This window comes from Calliphora vicina, chromosome 4, assembly GCF_958450345.1.
Source record: "Calliphora vicina chromosome 4, idCalVici1.1, whole genome shotgun sequence".
NCBI lineage: Eukaryota > Metazoa > Arthropoda > Insecta > Diptera > Calliphoridae > Calliphora > Calliphora vicina.
In genome coordinates this window covers 4,594,173-4,617,851 of record NC_088783.1, presented here as the reverse complement: position 1 = coordinate 4,617,851, position 23,679 = coordinate 4,594,173, and the positions used below count along the sequence as shown (strand labels likewise).

Here is a 23,679-nt window from a genome sequence, read left to right as displayed (position 1 = left end):
TAAATATAGTTTCCATTTCTGCGATCCTCTTCCGAATGAAAGCCTCTTTTTTGTTTTTTACTTGCTGTGGACAATCTCTGCTTAGCAGCAGGAGATCTGTTATGTTGAAAATATCTTCTCTTCAAAATGATATATAAGTTATTAAAAACAAAACAGCGTTGAAAAGATACGCCATCTATATATATTGCACTAACAACAATTTCCATGTCAAAAACACAAGCTATAAAGTGTCCAAAAACCGTTTTAAAATTTTCATCAAACTAAAATTAAAAGAAATGTTTTATTAATGAGCAGCCACATTTGCCAAAAATAGGCCTAAAAGTTAAGCAAACTCTTTCTGTGTTACCAAGTTTACGAGAAATTTATGTAAAATTCATTTCTTCAATTTACAAAGTTGTCAAAAATTTATTTTTTTCTTTTGTTTAAATCAAATATACAAAATTTGCATGCTAAATTTATTGATATGAAATTCCCACAAAAACAATTTCAGACTTTTTTTCACTGAATAACTAAAATAAAAATTATAGGTCAAAATTTATTTATTAAATGGATTTTTGTTATTTATTTTTCGAATTTCTTCTTACCTAAATGTTTGTACAACCACATGAATAATATTAAAAATTCAGTTATAAAATCCATAAACATTTATTTATTATGTAATTTATACATTTATACATACTACTTGTTTAATATAGTTTTTTTTTTTAATTTTTTGGATTTCAAGTGTTTGTCAAATAAATATAAAACACAACATCCAAACTAAATTTTATAAAAACTAATATACATACATACAGATATTGCAAATAGTTTTATGCAAATTTGTATTTTCAAAAGACTTGTCAAACTAAAAATATCGTTAATTGTGCAGAAGATCGGTACTTATGATATTACTGAAGTGTTTAAACCATAGATAAATACACATAGATCGGAAACTCTACTCAGTTGTCAAAAACGAAAGTAGTGAGAATGTATTAGGAAAAAACGAAAACAACACTCGTATATGTGATAATTTTGAGTAATTATTTTGTTTGGTTTTTTTCTAGTTTCCGCTCTATGTGTGTTTCTCTGTGGAAAATCATTATGTAGCATATTCAAAAAAGAGTGACAAATAATATAATCTTAACTGCAGGGATTTTTAGACAATTTCCTGTTTAAATTGTGTAACACCAGTTTTTAACATTAGCTTCTTAAACTCCAACCACCGACTTAATCCCTTTTTAATTAAAACTGCCCCTTTATTTTCCTCATCATTTATTTTTTCTGTTACAACATACATACATGTCATCATCACCGTATTTTGTCGATATTTAAATATTTAGTTTTATAATTAAACGTACGAATTTTCACCTTGAACTCTTCCCATTCGTATGCCTGATTCCCTCATTCCGGTTATTCAGTAAAAGTTTTCCCCTTCTTTGTTTGCTATAAATACACAAATTTACAAAAACAGCCAAAAGGGTTTACCAAAATTACTATATAAAAATATAATTCATTTATGTAAGTACGTTATTTATTTATAAAAATTTCAATAAAAAATATATTACATGCAACAGCTGCGGTGAAATTTATTTCATTATCGTTTTGAACAAAACAAACAAAAAAAAAAAACAACTCCAAAACTTAACCACGCTAGACACTGGTCAATAATGGGAATTGGTTAAATTATTGTCATTCACTCACTCCGACTCAATCAGACATTCATTTAACACCCCACTAAATCCAGTTTATATGAATTTAAATAAAAGAAAAATAAATTAACATACCAAGAAAATTAATCATAAAATACTAAAGAGGGCCTGTAATGGACATGTTGTAATATAGACAGTAACAGTATGTGGTGATAATATTAGGGATAGAAGTTTGGCTACTTCAACCAGGGGCCTATTTCACTAAACTACAATTCTACAAGTTTACAAGTTACAATTACAAATCTAATTCTTACAAGTGCTGATGAATTGTGTTTCATTAAAATTTTCACATCACTTGTAGCTTTTTGCACTTGTAAACTACAATTTCTACAATTACAAGTTCTTGTACATATATATTGTTATATTAATTTTACAATTCTTATTTATTATTACTCAAAATGCTAAAATATCCTATAAAAACGCAATATAACATATTTCAATAATATTTCTCATATAAAAAATATTTTTTAACCAAAATTTTTTTTCACCAAAAAAAAATTTAAAAAACAAAAAAAAAATTTTAAATTTAAAAAACAAAATCGAAAAATATTTTTTTCCAAAAAATGTGCGGGGACTGATAAAAATAAATACTTTTGCAATTTTCGGTACTAATTTCGAATTGTCTATATATGTTTAGATTTCCAAAGTGGCTATTCCCAAAAGCAAAAAAAAAACAAGTAAGAAAGTATAGTCGTTAAAGCCCGACCATAAGATACCCTACATCAATCGGCATAACTTCTGTATATATGAAACCTATTTAAAAATAAACAAAATAAATAAATCGTTACTTTAATATTGAAAGGCCCTAATTCGTGTTTTTTATAAGCCCACATTTTCGATTATTTTGACAAATGGTCCACTCATACATATATCATATTTAGCAAAAAAAATTTCGACTTAAAAAAACACGAGTTAGGGCCTTTCTATATTAAGATAACTAAATGCTAATTAATATTAAAATTTTTGGATTTTGTGTTTATTTTAAATAATTTTTATTAAAAAATAGTTAAAAATCAAATTTTATTTAAATTTATAATTCACTTGTAACTTGTAAACATTTTTCTGAGGGTCTCTGTCGACCCTAAGCTTTTTTTCTACAATTCTACAAGTTTACAAGTGCAAATTTAGTTTAGTGAAACAAAACCACTTGTAGAAGTATGACTTGTAGACTTGTAACTTGTAAAATTCACTTGTAGCTACAAACTTGTAATTGTATTTTGATGAAACACAATTATTCACAATTTCATAATTTTGCAGGCAAAAACACTTGTAATTGTGAACTTGTAGCTTAGTGAAATAGGCCCCAGACATATGCAGCTAGAATATTACAAAATACTAGTCAATGGATACATACATATCAAGGACCGCCTTTTCATATTCCATTTAAATTGCAAAAGGCTATTAATGTTCCAGAAAGTCCAGAAATTCGTTTAGTAAGACCCCTTTCACAGTAGGCAATTTATTTGCGCAAGTCTCTTGTGTTTGTAGATACCAGAGGTAATGTCAGGTTGAGGATAAGACAATTTTGCATGCTGTTTTGTTGTTGGGCAAGAGACTTGCGCAACTAAATTGCCTAGTTGCGCAAGTCTCTTGCGCAATGGCGAATGGGTTTCTACAAAATAGAAACCCATTCGCCAACGATTTCACTGAAATATGTGAAAATTCAAATGATTTCAGCACATATTAGTAGTTCTAAATGTTTCAGTCATAGAGAAATACACATAGAGCGGAAACTAGAAAAAAACTCAAACAAAAAAAATTTACTCAAAATCATCACACATAAAAGTGTTGTTTTTGGATTCTCATAGTTTTTTTTACCAATACATTCTCACCACTTAGGTTTTTTACAACTGAGTTAGGTTTCAGTTCCTAATAAGTATGAGAGCTATATTAAACAAATTAATATTTTAAATTTGATCAATTTTCTGTTGATCCTATTTGGAAGATTGTGCGATATATGGTATTCATAGGCCAAATCCAATGTGATGGAAATCGATTTCGATAACAAAACTATTTGAAAACTAACAAGTAAGAAAGCTTCACCAAATTATACTTAAAAATATATTTATTTTAAATCAGAGACATAACTGTTATAAGAAATATCTAAAAAAATTTAGCCATAACTGTTATATTGTAGAAATAAATTTTTGTTTCTTTAAATAATAGTTATTCTCAATGAAAATAAGTTTTGCTTTTCAATAAGTGTTATTCATAATAAATATTTTTTTTCGTTGCTCATAACTTTTATTTTTGATTTTTATGTTTTTACGTTGCCAAATAAGAGTTATTTATAATAAATATTTTTTTTGTCGTTACTCATAACATTTATTTTCGATTTAACTTCACCTGAAGTATCTCCACTTCAACCAATATCCGCTTTTCTGATTGACGAATCGACGAATCTAAATACGTCATCGTTGTTCGGAACATCAATTAGAGAACTTGAAGTGGATTTATCTTCAGAATATGACAAAGGCAACTACATCGCGAGAGTTATTAGCAGCTATAGCTGAAATAGAGAGCTTTAAACCTATGAGACTGGACGTAGAAGCCGATTTGTTGCAATATTAGGAAGAGAAAAAGGATACTTTTGCAATTTTTAAATAAATTGGTTCATATTGTCTATGCACTGCCGGCTAAACGGCTTTCTGTTGAAAGAGCATTTCCTGCTTTGCGTATTTTGTTGACTGAGAATAGGTGCAACTTGGCGGACAATGCGTTTGCTAAAACATTGATTGTGAAACAAAATTCTTCATAATTAAAAAACACACAATAAAAAACATCAATCTCATACCAAGCTTATTTTTTGCGACTTTAAAGGTTAAATTCAATGTATGTACTAATAAAATGCAATCAAGGTGGCTAAAGAAACTTCTTTTGAGTTATGAGCAACGAAAAAAATATATTCTTTAGAATAACTCTTATTAGGCAACTTAAAAACATACAAATTGAAAATAAAAGTTATGAGCAACGAAAAAAAATATTTATTATGAATAACTCTTATTTGAAAACGTAAAAATTATTCATTGATTTATGCCTAACTTTTTCAGTCTCAAAAAATTTAATACCAATTATTTTTGGTCTCTGTTTTAAATACATATTATTATTTAAACAATATTATTTTTTTTAAAAAATTGTTTTTAATTTTTTTTTTCAAAATTTTGTTTTAATTTTTCTGGAAAATGAATTTATGACAAAATTGTTTGATGAAAAAAAAAATCTGGTTAAAAAATAATGTTCCCAAATTTGCTCCATTGTAGGTCCAACTTACTATAGCCTTATATACATCGTTGCAATGGACTTTGAAATATCTATCATTAGATATCCATATTGTTTATATTAATCACTTGGTAATCCAGATATAGATAAAAAATAGGGCAAAAATCTAGATTATCCCTAATTCCGCTGCAACACGTGTTATTCTTAGTTCAGTGACCCATTTATCAATGATATGAAATGTATGTATGTACTTTCTAATATGATTTCTATGTGACATTTAATTTGTGCTGCCAAAAAAGGAACTGAAGAAATGAACTTTGCCAATTTAATAATTTATTTCAGAGTATTTATGGTAACGGCAAGAACTTGGGAAATGTCTTTACAATATCAAACAGTTGTTAAATAAATTTGTATACTCTTCACCTTAAGTTTGACATTCCGTTTGGAATTTTAAATTAATTTTCGACACTATAAAAGGATCAAATAAATAATTGCCGAATAAAGAATATGGGCAATTCCATATCATAGTACGTGACATTTGTATGACTATAGAGTGGAATAGATTTTGCAAAAATAAGAGCATCTGAAAAATAATTTGGTCTTTATGTTCCATTCAGAGGGTACTATATTTGAAAATAATAAAAAGTTCTTTTGTAACATTGTTGTCCCAAATATCGAGCGAAATAAGGTTATATCGTACGTGACATAAAACGGAAGTCATTTTGAGGTACATGTAGAAATATGCGAAAATTTTCGAATCGTGAGAGGCGTTATGTTTTCTTTTAATTTCTTACACTAAACGGAATATTTTGCCTTTACAATCCGTTATATTTAAATAAAAACAATCTTTGGATGATTTTATAATAAATAAAATTTAATACCGTACGTGACGAATTTTTGTCTTATAATAAAACAATATATATTCTGTAAATATATGTATACAAAAACTAGTAGTATTGGAAAATATACATTCGGTTTCAATAAACAGTTTTATAATTATAATTTTATATAAATAAACAATCGGAGTCAAATGCATTTCCTACTATATGCTAATTCGGAACTTAGTTTTAACCGCATTTTTAGCCTAAACATGTCAATTAAATTAAAAAATTTAATACAGTCAGTTTAAACTATTATTTTTGCCAATAAAATTTTGTAATAAGCTCTAAATACTTACACATAGTAATATTTTAGTGTTTTCTCCTATTCAAATCATGTTAAAAAAAAGTTTCAATGTTTTTTGGGTTTTCGGTTGTGGTAGTCATTCTCGTGGAATTGCCCATATGATATTAATCCGAAATTATGCTTGAAAGCTACATATAAAAGAAATTTTTGCACCGAATCATTACTTGTGATGAAAGAGATCGTATGTGAAGCTCGGCCAATCAGCCGAATCGACACCAAAGCCAAATATCAATGTCGCTAAGGCCATTCTCTGTATTTGGTGGGCGCAAAAGGGTCCTACTTATTTTGCGCTACCTATCATACGTATGAAGCGAGAATTGACCGAAAAAACACCCAGAATATACGGCCATCATGACATCTTGCAATAAATGTTAAAAAGTATTTGGAATGAATTGGTTGGGAAGTTTAGTCTTAACTGCTTTATAGTCCGACAAATATTTGTTTATTTTTCAAAATAAAAGCTACAAAATTTGAAAAAATCCCCCATTTTTAAGTCAAACACGTCAAGATCTCATAATAATTTTAATTCATTTTCATACTCGTATATTATTCGGATTTTAGGAATTTGTACATTTGCTAAAATCAAAGATACAATAGATAAAATATTTCATTTCACACATTAACGGTTTATTGCTGTTATGCAAAATTCATTTGGGCATTAAATACTTACACTTACTACTGATACACTAAAATACCATTCTCAAACACTATTAAAATATTTCCAAGAATCTCACCTTTTTCATTTCATATTTGTGATGGGAATTAGGTTAAGTTTCCTCCTTTGAACAAACAAAGGTAGCGGATATTTTATGGCAATTTTTGTATGCCTTTTTTTGGAAATTCGATATTTAATAGCTCATTGAAACGCAACCCTTTTTTTGATCTTTACTCAAATGTCAATTGATTTATTAGTTGAGCTTAAAAATAGCTAACTTAAAAATAGGTCAAATCGTTATACACTCTAAAAAATAAGTTTGTTAAATAAGGTATTTTTTTTCTTTTGTGAAAATTATCCCTCAGGCCGGGCAATTTAATTTTTTTTTTTATCTTCAATTCAACAAAACTATTGCGTGTTCTTTAGGTATTGTTCTTAAGCAAAACCAACAAGAAATAAAACAACGAACATAATAAAATTCATATAAATTGTTGTAAACCATGAAAGTTGTCTACAGAACAATATGATTTGGATATGGGCTATTCCATAATACCATCATTGTTTGGCATACCACTGTGAATCACTGCAATCAGCTAATTTTCAATTGTTTGCAAATAGTTTTTTAATCATTAATCATAGAATAACCCATAGTTTTATGTTAAACCTTTTGTTTCTACATTTTAATCATTAAGGTCAGCTTACAATACATTGACCTAACGCTTTCTTTTTATATTTTTTTTTTGCTTGAAGGTTTAGAATTGTTCAACTGTTTAGAATTTAATGCAAAAATTTATGGATTTGAAAAATATGTTGCTATGTAAAATGAAGTTTATATATTTTTGTATTTATTTCATGTTACAATTATATTTTAAATTAGTAACACAAAGCAGAGGTAATAGTAACTATAGAACAAAGAACAAAACTATTTGAAAGATATGCTCAAATTTATGCTTTGATAGTAAATATAACAAAATATTGGGTGTATGACTTAAAAATGAGAGATTAACAATAAAGAGAAATGGCTTGTGCACCGAACCATTAAATTAATCATTAATCAAGTCAAAACAATATAAATTTACTAAAAGTATTGGCCATTGTTAGCCATGATCTTTTCCCATCTTTCTGGCAACATATGGCTTCCGAGCCAAAAGAACTGCTCATGTTTTGAAACCAAGAATGAATCAAGCCAATTTCGGATACTCTGTTCCAAAGTTAAGCGTATCTCAGAGAGATCATTCTGCGTCGATCGAAACAAATAGTAGTCGGACAGGGCACGTTCTGGACTATAAATCGGGCGAGGCAAAACTTCCCAATCATGTTCTTCTAAATAGTTTTTAAAAGGCATTACAAAATGTGGAATTTCGGTCAATTTCCCTGTGACGGTCAGATATCAGCAGCTCATACTATATGAGCTTTTGCTCAAACCAAATACAGGGCATTACCTTACCGCTATGGATATTTGACTTTATTGTCGATTTGGCTGGTCGGCCTGGTTTCATGTATGATTTTTTTTTTCGGCGTGTGAAAATCAAAACGAGAAAGAATTGATTTAAAGTTGCCTGCATTTTATCGTAATGGATCCATTTTTCATCAAATACTTTGTTCCATAGTGAAGAGTATCTCAGAGAGAGCGTTCTGCATCGATCAAAACAAATAGTTGTCGGACGGGGCACGGTCTGTACTACATATAAGGCGGGTGAGGCAAAACTTCCCACTAACATTATCTATATATGTATGTATATAAAAATGGATGCTTCAAAAACTGCTGAAGCGATTGTGATGAAATTTTCACGGAATCTTCAGAAAAGCGGGTAACACTATTAAGTTAGATTTTTGAATTTCGATCTGTGGGCGGAGGGGCGTATAAAAATCGGATCGATCAAGAGAAAGAATCGATTTAAAGTTGCCAGCATTTTATTACAATAAGTATGATGACTACAGGAATCACTGATTGGAGCAATGAACAAACATTGCTTATATTGACGCGTTTTGAAGTTCTCTAAGGAATCCCCGGGTAAAGTTATTCTGGCACCATTTATTGAGCCGCCTGAGCTGCTTTTAAGTTACATTTCCGGCGCCAATCCTAGCACTTCCTTCAAAACAGCCAAAAGTGCAAATCATGCTTTGAAATGACATCGTCTTCATGCCCACCTTTAAAGTTCAAGACCAACAAAATTGGATTATTGTTCCCGCTTCCCACTGATGATGCGAAGTTCCTTCAAATTTATTTCACCTGAAATGAAACTACAGAAGCCGAACTCTACCAACGAACATGCGTGTGCAGTTGCTGCAATACCCTTCTGCCGAAACATTCTCAAAACAATTGTTGGATATTCCAATGAATTTTTTCGTTCCCGAACTTCTGCCAAATTCTAATGAATATTCAAGCTGTTGTCGACAAGATATTCCCAAGTCTTACAACCAACTACAAAAATTCGGATTTTCTTTGGGAACATGCAATTTTGGCACCAAACAAATTATGATTTTAATAAGCTCAATTTGACCAAATTCAATTGAAACTGTCTGGCTGGTTAATGAATCCTACTGAATTTTTGAATTCATTGGAATCAGCCGGAATCAGCCACCCACCACATGTATTAACATTGAAGGTTGGATCACCGACTTTGTCCGAACAGATGTTTTCTAAGGGTCAGTAACGTGGACCGGGTTCAGGTAGTTTTTAACAAGTATTGCAACATGTGACCGAGCGTTGTCTTGATGGAATATTACGGTTTCATATTCTGGGCGTTTTTCGGCCAATGCTCGCTTCAAACGAAACAGTTGCGTTTGGTACAGGTTCCCTGTGATGGTTTGGTCAGATTTCAGAAGCCCAAATACAGAGAAGCGCTTTGGTGATGATTCGGCTGGTTGAATTAGTAGGCACTCAATTTCCCTGCTGTTGGATGAAACCTGCTACTCACAAACGTTTTAAGTAACTCCTAATGATTGTGCAAGCTCTTGTTGAGATTAGCAACAATCTTCATGGAGTAATGCCTCCCATTCATGGCCTTTAAACTTTTTTTGCTGGTCTTCTAGTTTTGCACGTAGAAACTGATGATAGACATTCACCATAGGCTTTGGTGAGCATTCCTTTTTGGAAATCCCCTTTACAGCCATTAACTGCTATTTGACAGGAAGTAAATATAAGTTTTTGACTCTTTGGAAAACAAAAAAAAAAAACGTTAACCCTACTTATTCATGATTTTTAAACAAGTTTTCTATTTCCTTTTTTCATCTTAACATATTTGCAATATGTTTTGTGATAATCTTATCAAATAATATCAGCAGTCATAAACAAGTTACAAATAATCTGATGACGTTGCCAAGTCGTTACCTTTCTCGTCCATACAGTTGATCAGCAAAGAAAAAGTTGAATACACTTTAGAATATAAAATGAATCTTTTCATTTCATTTATTTTTTTATTTTTTGTTTAATAAAATTACTAAATTGTCATTTTGAAGGCCATTGAGACGACGGTATCAAAGAATAGAATGGTTGGGTGAGTGACACGTAGAGTATAAGTAAGTAGTTGTTGCTGCAACAGCCACATAACAATGTTGTAAAGGGGGGACTGACTGACTGACTGATCGCTTAGTGATTGTGTTTAACAAGTGAATGAAATCTAGAGTGATCGTGAAGTTGAATAAACTTAAAGTGATGCTATTTTGCAATGGAAATAAAACAAGAACTTATTAACTGCTATATGTTGCTCATAATCGTTTATACAGAGTACAGCTCAATCAAGTGCATACAATCGTATTTCTTGAAATTTTGATTTCAGAAAATTAAAGAAAAAAAAAACAGTAATTCCATTCAACAGTTGTGAATGTTCATCATGGTTTTTCCCATTAACAGTGCAGATGATACAATTTTTATATTATTGTATAAAAAATTAAACAATTAAGGCTTGTTTCTTTACCCTGGCATTGTCATTGGAAGTAATGTCAACAATATAAAGTTATGTTGCCATGGTGTGTCACTGCTCTGGGCGGCTTGCTAACCGACCTTTGAAATTTGAGTTTTGTATATAACTGGGAACAATTATTGCCACTTATTATTTTAAATTATTTCTCAAATTCAGTTATTAAAATCTCTAAACATTTGGATTTGCATTGTATCTATCGCTTGCCTCTTTTGTTTTCCTAATAACCAACTTGATCACGGCCTAGACATTGTTATAAATATTTTTTTAATTACCTCTTAAATATCATTAAATTAACTAATTTTTCTTATAACGTATTTTTGCTTTTCACTTTTCAATATGAATAAATTAATCAAATCTCTTTAAGTTTGACAATAGAAATGTTTTTTAAACATTTTGTTGGGTTTGTACATGTTTTATCAAACCATGTTTCGTAACATTTGTGTTTGAAAGTTCAAAATTCCATGATATTCATGATTATGATTACACACTTACATCCATAGTAATAAAGTGCCTATTTGCATAAGACAAAAAAAAAAAAAAAAAAAAAAACGAAAAAAGGCACCAGCCTAAAATTTTAATTATTAACAATTTAAATCAAACGTGTGGTGTACACTGCCCACCACCATAAGAAAGTAGCCAATGTCTGGCACGTGAAACTAAAAATGCTTATCATGTTAAATTTATAGGCATAATTTAATAATACAATATAATTGGTATGTAATAAAATTATAAAAAGCTCTGCTTCTGGAATTATAATTAAAAATTTCCCGCCAAATTTAAATTCGTTTCAAAATCGAGTTTTTCAAATTGGGAAGTACTATGTATGTAATTAGGAAATAAGTTAAACTAATAAAATCAAATTGGAAAAATTAAACATACTAGATCGTTAAGGGACATAGTGTGAGATAAAAAACTAGTTTGGCTTTGGAAATGATTTATAGAGCATGAAAAAGAATTGATTAATAGTGTGGCGGGTATTACACGTTTGTGCTGATGTTTGTAACGCCCAAAAATATTAGTCTAACACCCACCTTAAAGTATACCTATCGTCCCGGAATCACTTTCTAAATCGACAAAATTATGTCCGTTCGTCAGTCTGGCTACCCATGTAAACCTTGTTCTTCTGAATTATATGTATACAAATTTCGTACAAAATACATTTTATATATAGGAAAATCATGTCACCTAATTGTATGATGTTCAGTCCATGATTAGTCATAGCTGCCAAATAATGCCCACTTCCGAAAATCAGTCACGAATATAAATTATTGAAATTTTAAAACAAAATCATTTTTTTGCTTATTTACTCAATGTAATACCCTCCCTCTATGGCATTTAATTTTCTTCTTATTTATCCTAATTTTTCTTGTTCTTTGACCAGCAACCGTAGTCATTTAATTTGAATTTTTCTACGTTGAAAGTGACAGGAAAGACATATGCAGAAAATTTATTCCACATACGGACAGTGTGTATAAATAATGCATTTTTATACCCTATAAAGTATGTATAATAGGGTGGCCCTTAATAAACGAAAGTTGGATTTTGGCCATTCTCACCCTCCAGTTTGGTGAACATTAGTAAAAAAATCATCCTGAAAATTTTTTAGGTAAATCGGTTGGGGTTAAGACGTGCCGCAAGCCCTCTGAAGTTTTGAGATGCATTTACAAGGGGAAAAAATGCATTTTTTTAAGTTTTTGTAAAAATTTTGCCATTAAAAAATTACTTTTGTAATTTAATTTAAAAGAATCGAAATGTGTACGTAATTGTCGTTCTAATGAGATATAAAAAACAGAAATCGGTCGATAAATGTTAAAGTTATTAAAAATTCGCCAGGCCTTTAACGTGTCTCAGGCCACTAGAACAAGAAATGTAGGAACAAAATTAACATATTTTGATAAATATTAAAATAAAAGCTCATTTTTACTTAAAATATGTCCATATATACTTGTATATGAGTTTTTGTCTTCGTAGGATACCGTTAACCTATTCTTAGGTTTGATCAAAAAAATAAAAATTTTTTAACGGCAGTTTCAAAACTCCATTTTCAAATTTTTAAAAATTTTGTTAAACAAATTTCAGAATTTTTTGATCATCTCATTGGGATTTATTAAGAGTATAATAGGGAATAAAAATGTGAAAAAATTATGAAAATATCTCTTATAGTTTTTCCGTACCTGCGATTTAAATTTTGAAATTTTCGAGAAAAACCAATTATTTGGCAATTTTTAGGTCAATGAGCTCTATTTCCTTACTCTTATGAATTTTAAGCAAAACTTATACAGAATATTATAGTCGATATAATTTTAAATATACTCTGAAACTTTTACTAAAATCGGAAAACGTTAACCCTTAAATCGTGAAGGTCAAAGGTAAAATTTTTCAATATTTGGAATTTTTCATAGAGAGATAGCGAAATGTTCGAAATTTTGTATATTTTTGGGCCGATTTTGATGAAATTTAACAAAACTATAACATAAACTCTGGGGTTTATAGTAACAGCACAAGAATGGAAATTAACGCTTAATGGCACTTGGGGTTAAAATGACACCAAACTTTTAAAATCATAATTTTTTATGGTTTTAGAAGTTTGGGGTCATTTTAACACCAAGAGCTATATAGGGTTAATTTTAAGTTTTCTGCTGTTTTTGTAAATACTAGGCTTTGTGTTATATTTTTGTTAAATTTCATCAAAATCGGCCCAAAAATATACAAAATTTCGAACATTTCGCTATCTCTCTATGAAAAATTCCAAATATTGAAAAATTTTACCTTTGACCTTCACGATTTAAGGGTTAACGTTTTCCGATTTTAGTAAAAGTTTCAGAGTATATTTAAAATTATCTGGACTATAATATTCTGTATAAATTTTGCTTAAAATTCATAAGAGTAAGGAAATAGAGCTCATTGGCCTAAAAATTGCCAAATAATTGGTTTTTCTCGAAAATTTCAAAATTTAAATCGCAGGTACGGAAAAACAATAAGAGATATTTTCATAATTTTTTCACATTTTTATTCCCTATTATACTCTTAATAAATCCCAATGAGATGATCAAAAAATTCTGAAAGTTGTTTAACAAAATTTTTAAAAATTTGAAAATGGAGTTTTGAAACTGCCGTTAAAAAAATTTAATTTTTTTGATCATACCTAAGAATAGGTTAACGGTATCCTACGAAGACAAAAACTCATACACAAGTATATATGGACATATTTTAAGTAAAAATGAGCTTTTATTTTAATATTTATCAAAATATGTTAATTTTGTTCCTAGAGGGCTTGCGGCACGTCTTAACCCCAACCGATTTACCTAAAATTTTTTCAGGATGATTTTTTTACTAATGTTCACCAAACTGAGGGGTGAGAATGGCCAAAATCCAACTTTCGTTTATTAAGGGCCACCCTAATGTATATATATTCTGGATCCTTATAGATAGCGGAGTCGATTAAACCATGTGCGTCTGTCTGCAGTCTGTCTGTTGAAACAACTTATATACACGATTCATACATCAATATATCCGGAATTCTTCCCGCTCAGTTGATATTTAAAATCGAGAAAAACGGAACAACCTCGATTTTTGGCTATATATCTGGATTACTAAGTCATTAATATAGACAATATGGATATCTAATGATAGATATTTCAAAGTCCATTGCAACGATGTATAATATGGCTATAGTAATTTAGAACTACAATGGGTCAAAATCGGGAAAAAAATTATAACCCGATTTTTTTTTACCAACAAAATTTTTTGTCGTAAATTTGTTTTCATTAATTAATTGAAAAAAAAAAATTGGAAAAAACTTAAAAAAAATTTCGAAAAAACTTTAAAAATTTTTTTTTATAAATTTTTATATTTTTTTTAATTTTCAAAAACATTTTTGAAAAAAAAAAATTAAATTCTGTTTACCTAAAAATATTTAAAATTTGTGTTTTAAAGTATAATTGGTGATGGGTATATAAGGTTCGGCACAGAAGAATATAGCTCTTTTACTTGTTTTATCTGTAATGTTACGGAGAATATTTTTGTAGAATATGTTAACCCTCTAAATCTTCAATGCATGGGTCTTTTTTGTCCTTCTTTTAAAAAAGGACAAAATCCCATTAAAACTGGGATTTAAGGGGTTAAAATGTTACGCAAAAATATTATCCGTGAAATTTTACTATAAGTCCCTGAATACACCAAAGCGGAAAATTCAACCAGAAAGACAAAAATAAGACACAACAAAAGACGGCTTAGGGTTAATTTCGCACTTATTAATTATTTTATTTTAAAGTACCCCAAAAATTTAACATGCGCACCCATTGAAGAACGCTTATAGCTGAAATATGCTGGACATCGTATGGTAAAGAAGTGAAATTGCCTAGAGCTAAAAAAAATGTAATTAATGAAGGCTTCCTATCCAAATTCTTAATAAATACGAAATTAACCGTAAGCTCTCTTTTGTTGTGTCTTATTTCTGACTTTCTGGTTGAATTTTCCGTTTTGGTGTACTTTGAGTAAAATTTCACGGATAATATTTTTGCGGAACATTTTAACCCCTTAAATCCGTGTTTTAATGGTGGTTTTTGTACTTTTTTAAAAGAAGGACAAAAAAGACCCATGTCTTGAGGATTTAGAGGATTAACATATTCTACAAAAATATTCTCCGTAACATTTTAAATAACTTTGCATTTTATACCTAAAATGTAAGGATCACATGATTTTTTATGAAGATTTACAATAAGAATGTGCCAAAGTTAAGAAATTCAGATGTAAACTTTCAAGACGCCGATACACGTGTCTTTTTTTTGTCTCTATCAAAATTTATTGGTCGGACCTTGTAATTTTGGAAAAAATTTGATTTTGTTGTATAGTGTTATCTTTAAAATTCCCTTTTTTCCAGATAAAATGTAGGTTTAAAGTAGTGTTGAACCTACAATAAATATTTCAGATTTATGAATGGTTTATAACAGACTTAAAACACTATAAAACGTTTATGAATACTGTTAAAGCTGTTTTAAGTTATTATGAATTAGACCATTAAAAATTCAACTTAAAAACTATATTCGCTTAGCCATAAGAAATATCATAAAAACCTCTTAAAATAAAAAAATAAAAACGCATTTAATTTTCTCCCCTTTCCTGGTTTGTAAACCAACAAATTTAAACTTAAAGTCTTGAATATTCACAATATGATGCAGAATTTTGTTGTCTATCGAACTGCATATTAAATTTTTTGTAAATTTCTTTAAATGAATGTTTGCCTTTTTGGCCAGGTTTTCTGGTTAAATGCTTCTCATTTTAACCTAGTATGACGGTCAGTCGTTCGTCTTTTAATCGGCTTACCTACCTATAAGATTTATATACTTTATAGGGTCGCAAATGAATGTTGCTACATATAGAATCACAAGTTTGTCGAAATATTTTGATTTATGTTACCGTATGAGTAATATGTATTAAAAATAACTCATACGTTATTTTTGCTCTATTTTCTATTGAGTACATGGGAGTACATTCGTAAGACTTTTTTCTGTTCTGCTTGTAGCTTATATCTCTAATTGACTGATTTTAAAATTTTTTAAGGTAAATATTATTCTGATTTTTAATAGCAAAATTGTTTATTAGATTTTCTTCACCCGATTTTTTATAGCAAAATTTTCGAGACCCTACCCATTATATTGATTTTTGATTCATCTTCGTAAGTTATTTGGTAGCTTCAGAAAGTTGAAGTTCAGATTCGTATCATGGAAAACTGTGAAACTTTTAAAAGTTGTTATTTAAAAACATACGAAAATTAAAAGAAAAAAACTGCTCCAAACGGTTTCTTTCTGCTTTAACAACGATTGCGTATTTTAACTTTTGTGGTACTTTGTGTACTTAAGTAATTTAAGGAATCATTAGTAACCATAATGCATTATTATTACTTATTTTTTTTTTGTTTAAATTGTTTGTGTGATTACTTCACAACTCCAAAAACACTCACGTAAAGAGAAAATATTCATAATTTAATTTCTTGTTCATGTTGTTATTGTGGGATTTGGTTAAAGTTAACTTACATAAGTCTTCCATTTAGTAGATCAACAATATAAACAAACAAATACTCAGCTCAAAGTACTCGTACCCAAAATCCAACAAACAAACAAACATCTCTGCAGTCAATGGGCATGTAATTTGAATTAAAATAAAAATGTTTAGTTTAACGATTGGTTTATATTTTTATTTCTTTATTTATGGATGGTTTGTGTTTGTCTGGTCTGCTGGAATGGGCTGGGCTCGCATACAAACTCCCAAAAATTAAAAAAAAAGAAAAAAACAACAACAGCAAATAAGATTATTTATTTAAATAATGTCGCCAATATATGCGCTATGCCACCATCACCACCTTCATTTCTTCTTCAGTATTTTTAATTGTTTAATATCGAAATTATAATAAAATAAAACTTAAGCATACAATCGAGACTGACAGACATTATTGTTGTAGAAACCACAGCAACCCAACCTGCATTGTTGTTGCAGCTAAAAAGGCCACAAATAACAGATACAATAAACAACAACAAAACGTGATATCAACCGTCAACAAAATAAATAAATCGATGATATACGAACTTTGAACACCAACAATTTTGTAGTTTTAAATTTTTGTTTAACAAAAGCCAGCCAGCCACATAAACAAACCAACCAACCAACCAACTAAGAAATACTCGTAACCCGAAAATAAATATTGAAAAATTTAATAAACAAAAAAAAAACAGAAAGAAATGCTACGACGAGATATTCACTCGCACGTTACATATCTACTTCACATGTACTTTCACCAACTAAAAAAAAGTTGAATGATTTCGGATGTTTTTCGATACTGTGCAATGCAGCACTTGATAATTTGTCTGCTAATCATTCACTACGACGGTTATTATTTTAGATAAAACTATGAAAACTTAAAAAGTGAAGCAAACAAATTGTTGCATTTTAATTTTGAAAAGTTCTTTTTATTATTATTATGGATTATCTAAAACAGGGGTTCTCACAAGCTAATGCTTCACGGACCCACTGACTCATTTCACTGAAAGCATGGCCCACTTTTTTTTATTTTCTTATATATGTATAATCTTATATATAATCTCTTCAATTGCAACTTCGATTTCATTTTTCAACGCTTCAATTGTCCCTGGATGGTTTGCGTAACATTTATCCTTAATGGCTCCCCACAGAAAATAATTAAATTACATCGAAAATTAATAAAATATCGATGGTTGCGTTGATGAGGTACTGTTCCATTATTAAATGACAAAGTACAAACTTTCCAATAAAAACAGAAAATTGAAGGAAATTCAGTACTTTTTTTAATAGAGCTGATTTAAATTTTAATTCTTTTAAAAAATTAAGAAATTTCAAAATTTCTATTTCCCTAACTTACAAAAGTAAGAAAAATTAAAATAAAATTTTATCGACTTTGATAATTTTTTTAAGAAATTTCATACAATATGAACTAATATCAACATCTAAATAGATTTTCTTTTCAAATTGTTCAATATTTCAAAATAAAAAATTTTCGATTTTTTCAAAAATTTTATTATTTTATGAAATATTTCCTTAAATTGTAAAAATTTGTATGAAAAATATACTTTTCTTTATTATTTTTGGGATTTTGTATGAAAATCATTATAGATTTTAGTCCACATTTTTTTCCATTTATAACATTTAACTAATAAATAGTATTATTTTCATAAATTTAACAAATTTGTATAAAAATTTAACTTTCTTTATTGAGAAAATATAAATTGAAATAAAGAAATTCAAAAACAAAATTTAAAATTTTTTTTAATTAATTTATTTAATTTAATTATTTAATTTTTTTTTTTAATACTTTAAATTTTTTTTTTTTTAAGTTATTAGTGATTAAAACAAAAAAATTATGACAAAAATATTTGGAATAAAAAATATTATTCCCGATTTTGACCCATTGTAGGTCCAAAAATGTTTTCCATTTTTTTATACTTTAAAATACAAATTTAAATTAGGAAGGTATTAGTAATAAAAAAAATCTGGTTAAAAAAATATTTTTCCCGACTTTGACAAATTGTAGGTCCAAACATTTTTCATTTGAATATGAACATGTAAAAGAGCTAAATTCGGCTGTGCCGAATCTTATATACCCTTCACCAAATTATACTTTAAAACACAAATTTTAATTAATTTTAAGCAAACAAAATTTAAAAAAAAATTTTTTTACTAAGTTTTTCCAAATTTATTTTTTAAAATTTTTTTAAATTTATTAGTGACAAAAAATTTATGACAAAAAAAATTTTTTGGGTGGAAAAAAAATTCGATTTAAAAAATATTTTTCCCGACTTTGACCCATTTTCGGTCCAGCCTTATATAATCGTTGCAATGGACTTCGATATTTATCATTAGATATCGACATTGGCTAGTAGTATCTAGATATAGATAAAAAATAGGGCAAAAATCGAGGTTGTCCCGGTTGCTATTTAAAATCGAGAAAATCGGCCCACAAATGGCTGAGATATAAGGAAAAAAGCAGGAAAACTTCGATTATCACCTATTTTTTATCTACATATGTCTGGATTACTAAGTCATTAATATAGACAATACGGATATTTAATGATAAACGACATAATAATTTGGGTCAAAATCGGGAAAAATATTTTTTAACCCGAATTTTTTTTCACCAAATTTTGTTCACTTATAAATTTAAAAAAAAATATTTTTTCACTCTGAGCCGGTTAAGCAGTGTAAATTTTGCACATACTTTTATATTACCCCAAGGGCGAAGTCTATTGAATTTATTTAGAATTGGTCCATTATTTCTCCTAGCACCCATACAACTGCCATATCTGAAAATAGTTAAGTTCTCATAAATATCTTAATTATATACTTATCCAAATTAAATTCAGTATTGGTCCAAATATTTTCCATAGCTCCCATATAAGCCACTCAAAAATTTCATTAATGTGCATAAATCTCTTAAATATGTTAGTATCCGCATAAAATTTAACACATTTAACAATTTAACGCAAATCATTTCACCAAATTTTGTGACGATTTGTTCATAAGTAGTCATATCTCCTATATATGGCCCATTTCTGAAAATCACTTAAACGAGCATAAATATGTTAACATTTTTCATATTCAGATACAATTCAATACAAATAAGTTTTATATATGGGGGATTTCATGTCAAGTTTTTTTTAATTACTATTGGATAGTAATCCAGACACAATTTTTCAACAAGATCGGTCAAAAACTCTCTGAATTAGAGGGTGTCAAAATTTGTCATTTTGCACAAACAGGTGTTTTATCTCATCCATGTAACTTATTACCTATTGTTTTTAGCAAACAGTTTATATATATGCAATTTTTCAATGCCAATTTCAATCTTTCGATTTCAAATGTCAGTTCACATGAAATCCCCCGTACATGTACAAAAGCCATGTCACCAAATTGTATAACGATTGGTTTATAATTAGTCATAGATCCCATAAAAGGCCCACTTTCGAAAATCATTTTAAAAAGTATAGATTTTTCAAAAATTTTGGTATCCAAATAAAATTCAACATAAATAATTTTATGGCGACCATAATTAGTCCATTAGTCCATAATGAGCCATAACTCCCATATAAATTTTAAAACAAAACTGTTTATAATCATATACTCGGCTGGTCGGTTGGCTGACAGTCCATGTAAGCGCAGAGTACAGATCGCAATTTTGAATATATTTCGATTAAATTTGGTACATATAGTTTTTTTGGCTCAAGGACCAAGCCTATTGAAACTGGCTGATATCGGTCCATTATTTCACCTAACCCCCATACAAATGTCCTTCCGAAATTGAACTTTATCGGTCATAAATGTTTAATTTATATATGTATCTCCACAAATTCCGCTTTATATATACAAAATTCATGTCACCAAATTTTGTTACGATCGGTCCATAATTAGTCATAGCTCCCATAAATCGCTTAAAAATGTTGGTATACACACATAGTTAACTTTCATATAGACATAAATTACCCGACCAAATTTCATGGTGATCGGTCCATAATTGGTCATAGCTCCATATAAGGCCCCCTTCCGAAAATCACTCAAAAATATAAATTATTGAAAATTTTAATGAAAAATGTTTTTGCTCTTTTCTTAGTGTAGGGTATTATATGGTCGGGCTTGACCGACCATACTTTCTTATTTGTTTTTTTTTTAAATTTAACTGTGACTTTAGTTTCAGATTTGTTAACATTTCCCTCGAAGGTCGAAATGCTTTCTGACTTTTAGTTTTTGTTCTGTCAGCTGTTTTGTGAGTGAAGTCATAATTTTAGCACGTGAAATTTTGTGTGTAATTTTTTTTTTTTAAATCAAAGTTTTACCAATTTTTAGTCGCTCGATCTATTCGAGATATTTTTTATTAGTTCCTTTTCATTATTTTTTCAATAAAATCGTATCATTGTTATTTACACCTAAACCGGCAACAATGCCCTGAGGCACTCTTCAGCTGTTTGCACCTGGTTCCTAAACTAAATTTGAAAATTAGTTTCTGATGGCTGTTCTGAGTTTATTTTATTTATTTTTATTAAATTATCCGACAACTTTATTTTAACTAGATATCTAGTTGTTGATATTACGGGCATTAAAAGTAAAACCACCACAATCATGTTTTTTCTTTGCGTGTAATGTTTCCAAGTTTCGTCTACAAGTCCTGCTTATAAAATTATCAGATAATAAAAATAAAATTTCAATTCATGCAAGTGATTGATTCAATAAATAATTTAATTGAGAATTTTTCAAATAATAAAAAATGAATGCACCATTTAATGCTCTAAATCAGTGATGTTCAAAAATAAAAATGAAGATGTATTGGTGAGAGAGCTACCCAGCAAACATAATGTCAAACACTTAAAATAAGAACAAAATAAAGAATGTTTAGATTTAGAATTTTTGCCAGATATAAACAATTTATTAAATGAATGTAATTTAAATTTTAAGGATATAAAAGAATATACATTATACGGCCGAAATTCTCTCAATTTTTTTATTTATTTCTGACTTTGTTGTTTTGTGTTCAATTGTAATTGAAACGCGTGTGTTTGCTATGCTTCGTCCAAAAACCAACCAACAACAATGCTTAATGAATTTCTGAAAAAATGAGATATTTGTTACGCTCTTTTAAAGAGAATAAGAATATGTGTGTTGTTACTCAGCGCGAAAGCACAATGAAATGAACATCATTGCTCTAAATATAAATAAAATATCATTATAATTTTGAGGCAATTGAGATGAGTTATTCTTTTTTTAAGTACAAAGAATTGATATTTATTCAATTAGTGCCTTTGACTTCTAAATGAACTGGAATGTATTGTAATTATTAAACTCCTTAATAATAATAATAATAATTTAAAGCCATGTAAAGCCCAGTTATCATCCATCATCATGTAAAATTAAGCACCAAGTTTTGTTTATTAAAGTAAGAGAAAAATGTAAAAGCGCGGAAGTAATCCTTTTTGTTTTCTTGTTATTTGTCTTTTAAGTTTTTAGTTAAGATCTACAGCAAAAAAGCCGCCTTTACTAAAAATAAAACAAACAAACAAATAAATAAATAAAATACTTAAATACAAGTGAGTAAATAAAGAAAACCTGAAGCAAATAATAAACATACAAACAAACAATTTGGCATTATGTTGTTGGCTTTTTTATGCAACACTGTTGCAGTTGTTGGTTTTGCGAGATCCGCCGCCGCTGTGTAGTTCGCGGTTGCGGCTGTTATTGTGTTTATTGTTATTGTTTTCATTTCTGTTAATGTTTTTTTTTGTTATTATTATTGTGTTACGTCGAAAAAGAAAGGTGAAATGAGTTTGTTTTGTAATTAAACATGATCGTATTTAGTTTTTTTTGGTTTTATTTTCTTTCCATTTTGTTACTTTTTTTGTTGCTGATGGTGGGGGTTTTGACTTGATCTTTTCTTTTAAGAAACATTTTTGGCTAAAATGCAAAAAAGCCCAATTTTGTATGCCGTCATTTTTTTTTTATATTTGCAGTTGTAAAAAGACAAAAAGAAACGTGTTTGTGAAAAATAAAACGGCGGAAGTATTTTGAAAATTATAAATGTTCGGTGCAATGGGGAGTGCTGCAGTCTGGTGGTTGCCGCAAGATCTTATCGTTTCAGGAAAGTTTTCGTTAAGGAAAAGTTTATTTGTTATAATAACATAAAATGGTTTTTAAATGAAGCATCATCGCAAAGTCTATTACAATTGCATATTATAAAATAAAAGGGATGCTTTTAATACCTTAAAATGCAAAAAGACTTGGCTCAATTTAGAGTTTTTTATATATTTATAGCAACTGAACGTGAAGATGGTTAACATTTTCACGAAAATTCATAACAAATTGAATTATGCAATGGATTTAAAGGTAGAAAATTCATTTATGTTTGAGTTCTCTTTCAGTAGATTTAATGTTAATTTGAGCACTCAATTGTGTCCCATTTTTAACAATATTATGGGCACTTTAATTATGTATATGATTGCGGTAACCATAATATGGTAAAGTTTCGATTCACATGATTGCAGCAATCATATATATGATTGTAGTAAATACATATACATATGTATGTTTGAATTATATAATAATATGTTGTTCTCAGATTATGATATCCATAGGTAAATCCTTCATCATAAAAATGGTTGTCACAAACATATCTTTAATTACTACAATCATATATGTGATTACTACAATGATGTGAATCGTATATTTACCATATTATGGTTACCACAAACATATACATAATTATAGTGGCCATAATATTGTTAAAAAATTTTAAATGTAAGTCAATTGAGTGCTAAAATTAACCTTAAATCTACATTTAAAAATCAGTGTGAACTCGACTGAAAGAGAACTTTAAATCCGTTGCATAATTCAAAAATCTTGATCTACTTTTTCATACCAAAAATCGATTTTTATCAAGTTTTCATATGATCTCAGACTAAAAATATCTCCTCAAACACAGTAGCTAAAGAATTGT

At 28.8% G+C, this 23,679-nt stretch overlaps 1 protein-coding gene across 1 annotated transcript in view; it reads right to left on the bottom strand.

The window, feature by feature from the left end:
- The window catches only part of LOC135956703 (uncharacterized), a 49,875-nt gene that overhangs the window by 2,414 nt on the left and 23,782 nt on the right, over positions 1–23,679 (bottom strand). The window lies entirely within an intron of this gene.